Raw genomic sequence first — 5,301 nt, forward strand, 5'->3', positions numbered from 1 at the left:
GGAGACGTGAGACTCCTCATCTCCCCAAAGAAGAAAAAAAGGAAAACCCTAGCCGCCGCCACTCTCCGCGCCGCCGCCGCCCGCCGCCGCCGCACGCCGCCAGCTTCAAGTAAGCGCCGAAGCCGATCCACCGCGCGTCTGCAAGCCGAGTAGAAGCCGAACCACCCTCCGCGCACGTCGGGCATCCATCGCACAGCCGAACCCACAGCCGCCACCTGAAACCGATCCTCCGCGCGTCTGCAAGCCGAACCCGCAGCCGCCAGCCGAAGCCGGAACTCGCCGCGCCGCTTCGATCTAAGGAGGACAGCCGACGCCGCGCCGCTTCGATCAGGAGGATAGCCGAACCGCGTCGCGTCGCTCCGATCAAGCCGAAAGGAGCCGCTTGGATCTGACGCAGCCGGAACATCCGTCAGCCGGCCGTCGCGCCGTCGCGCCGACTGAAGCCCAGCAGCCAACGCCGAGTGTGCCTCCAGCCGTCGAACCCGAACCCGGAGCCGCTCCTCATCCGCGCGCCCGAGCCCGAAGCCGAAGCCGAAGCCGCGCCGCGTCCAGCCCTCTCCGCGTGTGAGCCGCGTCCGCGTGGGAAGCCGCGCCACGCGTTTCCGCGTAGCCGAGCCGCATCTCCTCCCTGTTGCAAGCCGAGCCGCACGCGTAGCTTCCTGTACCGAGCCGAGCCGCGCCTGCGCCAAGCCGAGCCGGTCCCTGTCTTCTTCCAGCCGAGCCGCCAAGACCAAATTGGCTCCATCCACCTAAATTTTGGTAATTTAATTAATTATTGTGGCATTTCCCAGTAAGACTCCATGCTTCGGACGTCAATTAAATTAATTTGGGACTAAAATTAAGTTATTTTCCTTAAGGGACGTCTTGGACCAAGTAATTGCTGCAGCGCGGGAATTCTTCAGCAGGGGGGCTCGAGCACTGCAACCTCTCTAGGGTAAGTTATTTCAAATGAGTCTTGAACCGATAGTCGTTGGCGACCTAATTACGAATTTTGGCATATTAAACAGTTAGGACTTCGTCGCTTGGAAAGCGTACTGCCTCGCGGTTAGGACTCGACAAGTAGATCTCCAGGTAAGAGATTCTACTACTAGCTTCATGTTTAGAAGTATGAGACTATGTATGCCCCGACTTTTCATGTTAAGGATTAGACAGTACGTTGCCTGAGATAAATGATAGTATGATGCAAATGACGATATAGTTATACTATAGCCTGTTATGTGTGGCAAGAGCTGTTATGGCTATACGACGAATGTCGGGACGGAGAGAGTGTAGAGATGATTTATGTGACATGTTATATGCTGATGCCATGTGTATGTATACTGCAATTAGGGTACTTGTTAGCTTAATCTGTTAGAGTCGTACCTGCATGGGTGTCCTTCGGGATCACCACCTATTGAGGACTGTGTGGTCCGACGGGACACCAGTCTAGCATGGATATAGATATGACTCGAGTGACTCGACGGGGTCCTCGCATCCCGACTGTCCTAGGTGTCCCCCGGGGCACCGAAGACCAGAGTTACGTTCCTACGGGAGCGCATGATTGCACGTGTTCGGGAACGTGCCAGAGATTGGGTACCAGTTATCAGGACTCTAACAGGAAGTTAACAGGCACCTAGTGGGACTAGTAGTGGGTCCCTTACTGAGTATTTTTATACTCACTCTCTTCATTTTATGTTTTCAGGTAGAGGACGAGGCAAGGGCAAGGGCAAGCTGGCGAGCGACCCGAAGTGAGACCGTGAAGGGCCATAGGGACTACCGCTTCCGCTTATCTTTATTTCAGACTTTCGCATTTGAGTTTGAGTACTTTTCATTACTTATCATCTTTTATGTAGATAGGGCCCGAGTAGGACTTCAGAACGCATTTACACTTTTTTGCATGACTACCTTGTTTAATTTTTCATAAATGAAATTTCTTAAACCGTATGCGTTTTAATAAATTTTATGACTTAAACCACTTGTTCTATATTTAGTAATGACTTCGATTCAGTATAAGGAGTTGGGTCGTTACAGTTGGTATCAGAGCACAGTGTTTTAGGTTCTGTAGACTGACCTACGATGTAAGTCATTTTTTTGTTTTGGTTTTACTTCACCCTATGGCTATACGGTCCTTCGGCACTCGCCAGGTATGTCTAAAGCCTTGCTAATGTTAAGATTACAATTTTGCCTGAATAGTCTAAGACCTAGATATAGGGTGTTAAGTTCTTGTGGTGAAAAGTTTGTTGGTGAATTTTAGGGAGAATGCCGGCACGTAGGGGTGCACGCCGAGGAGGTGGTAGGGGAGGCAGAGGAGCCGGTCGTGGCCAGCCGGAGGCGCCACCTGTTGCACCGGCAGTCGACCCAAACGCACCGGTCACCCAGGCGGATCTCGCCGCGATGGAGCAGCGTTATCAGGACATGCTGCAAGCTGCTTTGGCGCCCTTCCTTGCCGCCCAGCAGAACCAGGCCGCCCCTGTTCAGGCCCAGACCGTCGCTCCTCCAGCCCCTGAGGAAGCTCAACCAGTACCAGTTCAACTGTCGGCCGAGGCGAAACACTTACGGGATTTCAGGAAGTATAATCCTAAGACCTTTGACGGATCCATGGACAACCCCACAAAGGCCCAAATGTGGTTGACGTCCATAGAGACTATTTTCCGGTACATGAAGTGCCCAGAAGACCAGAAGGTGCAGTGTGCAGTCTTCTTCTTGGAGGACAGGGGCACCGCCTGGTGGGAGACCGCTGAGAGAATGCTGGGGGGCGATGTCAGCAAAATAACTTGGGAGCAGTTCAAGGAGAACTTCTATGCTAAGTTCTTCTCTGCCAATGTGAAGCACGCCAAGTTGCAAGAGTTCCTAAACTTGGAGCAAGGCGACATGACGGTGGAGCAGTACGACGCCGAGTTCGATATGCTGTCCCGCTTTGCTCCCGATATGGTAAGGGATGAGGCTGCCAGGACGGAGAAATTCGTTAGAGGACTCAGGCTAGACCTTCAGGGCATTGTCAGAGCCCTCCGCCCAGCCACGCATGCTGATGCACTACGTATAGCACTGGATTTGAGCCTGCCTGAGAGAGCCGATTCGTCCAAGGCTGCCGGCAGAGGGTCAGCCATGGGACAGAAGAGAAAGGTTGAGACGCAGCCTGACGTAGCACCGCAGCGAACACTGAGGTCAGGAGGTGTCTTCCAGAGACACCGACGGGAGCTTGCAGCAGCCGGGAGGACCCTGAGAGAGCTACCTGCTTGTACTACCTGTGGGAGAGTTCACGGAGGTCGTTGCTTGGCTGGAAGTGGAGTCTGCTTCAGGTGCAGACAGCCGGGGCACACTGCTGATGTGTGTCCTCGGAAACCCTTTGAGACGACACCGCCCCAGCCTTCTGCGTCCCAGCAGGGGAGAGTTTTCGCCACCACCCGGCAGGAGGCCGAGCAAGCTGGCACAGTGGTGACAGGTACGCTCCCAATTTTGGGGCATTATGCTTTTGTGCTATTTGACTCTGGGTCATCCCACTCGTTTATATCCTCCGTTTTCGTTCAGCATGTGGGTTTGGAGGTAGAGCCTTTGGGTAGTGTTTTGTCGGTTTCTACTCCATCTGGGGAGGTCCTGTTGTCCAAAGAACAAATAAAGGCATGTCGGGTAGAGATAGCGAATCGTATGTTAGACGTGACCTTACTAGTGTTAGGCATGCAGGACTTTGACGTGATACTAGGCATGGATTGGCTGTCAGCCAACCATGCAAATATAGACTGTTTTGGCAAGGAAGTTGTCTTTAACCCTCCCTCCGAGGCTAGCTTCAAATTTAGGGGGGCAGGCATGGTATGTATACCCAAGGTCATCTCAGCCATGAAGGCTAGTAAACTACTCAGCCATGGAACTTGGGGCATCTTGGCAAGCGTAGTGGATATGAGAGAGCCAGAAGTTTCCCTATCTTCCGAACCAGTGGTAAGGGAGTACCCCGACGTTTTCCCAGACGAACTCCCAGGACTTCTGCCTCCCAGAGAGGTAGACTTCGCCATCGAGTTAGAGCCGGGCACTGCCCCTATCTCGAGGGCCCCTTACAGAATGGCTCCAGCCGAGCTAAAGGAGTTGAAGGTCCAGTTACAGGAGTTGCTGGACAAAGGCTTCATCCGGCCCAGTGTGTCGCCTTGGGGAGCTCTAGTATTGTTCGTGAAGAAGAAGGATGGGTCGATGCGCCTTTGTATTGACTACCGAGAGCTGAACAAGGTGACAGTAAAAAACCGCTACCCCTTGCCCAGGATTGATGACCTGTTCGATCAGTTGCAGGGAGCCACTGTCTTTTCCAAGATCGACCTGCGATCAGGCTATCACCAGTTGAGGATTAGGGACGGTGACATTCCCAAGACGGCCTTTCGATCGAGGTACGGACATTACGAATTCGTTGTGATGTCTTTCGGCTTGACTAACGCTCCTGCAGTATTCATGGATTTGATGAACAGGGTGTTTAAGGACTTTCTAGACTCGTTCGTCATAGTCTTCATTGACGACATCCTCATTTACTCAAAAACTGAGGCTGAGCACGAGGAGCACTTACACCAGGTTTTGGAGACCCTTCGAGCCAACAAGTTGTATGCCAAGTTCTCCAAGTGTGAATTCTGGTTAAGGAAGGTGACGTTTCTTGGCCACGTGGTTTCCAGTGAGGGAGTTTCAGTAGATCCCGCAAAGATTGAAGCGGTGACCAACTGGACTCGACCGTCCACGGTTAGTGAAATTCGAAGTTTTCTGGGTTTGGCAGGTTACTACAGGAGGTTCGTGGAAGACTTCTCACGTATAGCCAGCCCGTTGACCCAGTTGACCAGGAAGGGAACCCCTTTTGTCTGGAGCCCCGCATGCGAGAGGAGCTTTCAGGAGCTCAAACAGAAGCTAGTGACTGCACCGGTCCTGACAGTGCCCGATGGTTCGGGAAACTTTGTAATCTATAGTGACGCCTCCAAGAAGGGACTGGGCTGTGTCCTGATGCAGCAAGGTAAGGTAGTTGCTTATGCCTCCCGCCAGTTGAAGATCCATGAGCAGAACTACCCTACCCATGACTTGGAGTTGGCAGCTGTAGTCTTTGCACTGAAGATATGGAGGCACTATCTGTACGGTGAGAAGATTCAGATTTACACCGACCATAAGAGCCTGAAGTACTTCTTCACCCAGAAGGAGTTGAACATGAGGCAGAGGAGGTGGCTCGAGTTGGTGAAAGACTACGACTGCGAGATCCTATACCACCCAGGTAAATCAAATGTAGTGGCTGATGCGCTGAGTAGGAAAGTTGCACATTCAACAGCGCTAATCACCAAGCAGACCCCCTTACTCAGGGATTTTGAG

At 52.6% G+C, this 5,301-nt stretch overlaps 1 long non-coding RNA gene across 1 annotated transcript; it reads left to right on the plus strand.

The window, feature by feature from the left end:
• The first annotated feature begins 684 nt into the window (after window positions 1-684).
• On the plus strand, window positions 685-1,813 carry LOC127150817 (uncharacterized). Its single transcript, XR_007823409.1, has 3 exons — window positions 685-934; window positions 1,008-1,071; window positions 1,682-1,813. It is a non-coding gene; the product is annotated as an uncharacterized LOC127150817 (long non-coding RNA).
• The last annotated feature ends 3,488 nt before the right edge of the window (window positions 1,814-5,301 follow it).

The sequence above is a fragment of the Cucumis melo genome, chromosome 9 (assembly GCF_025177605.1).
Source record: "Cucumis melo cultivar AY chromosome 9, USDA_Cmelo_AY_1.0, whole genome shotgun sequence".
NCBI lineage: Eukaryota > Viridiplantae > Streptophyta > Magnoliopsida > Cucurbitales > Cucurbitaceae > Cucumis > Cucumis melo.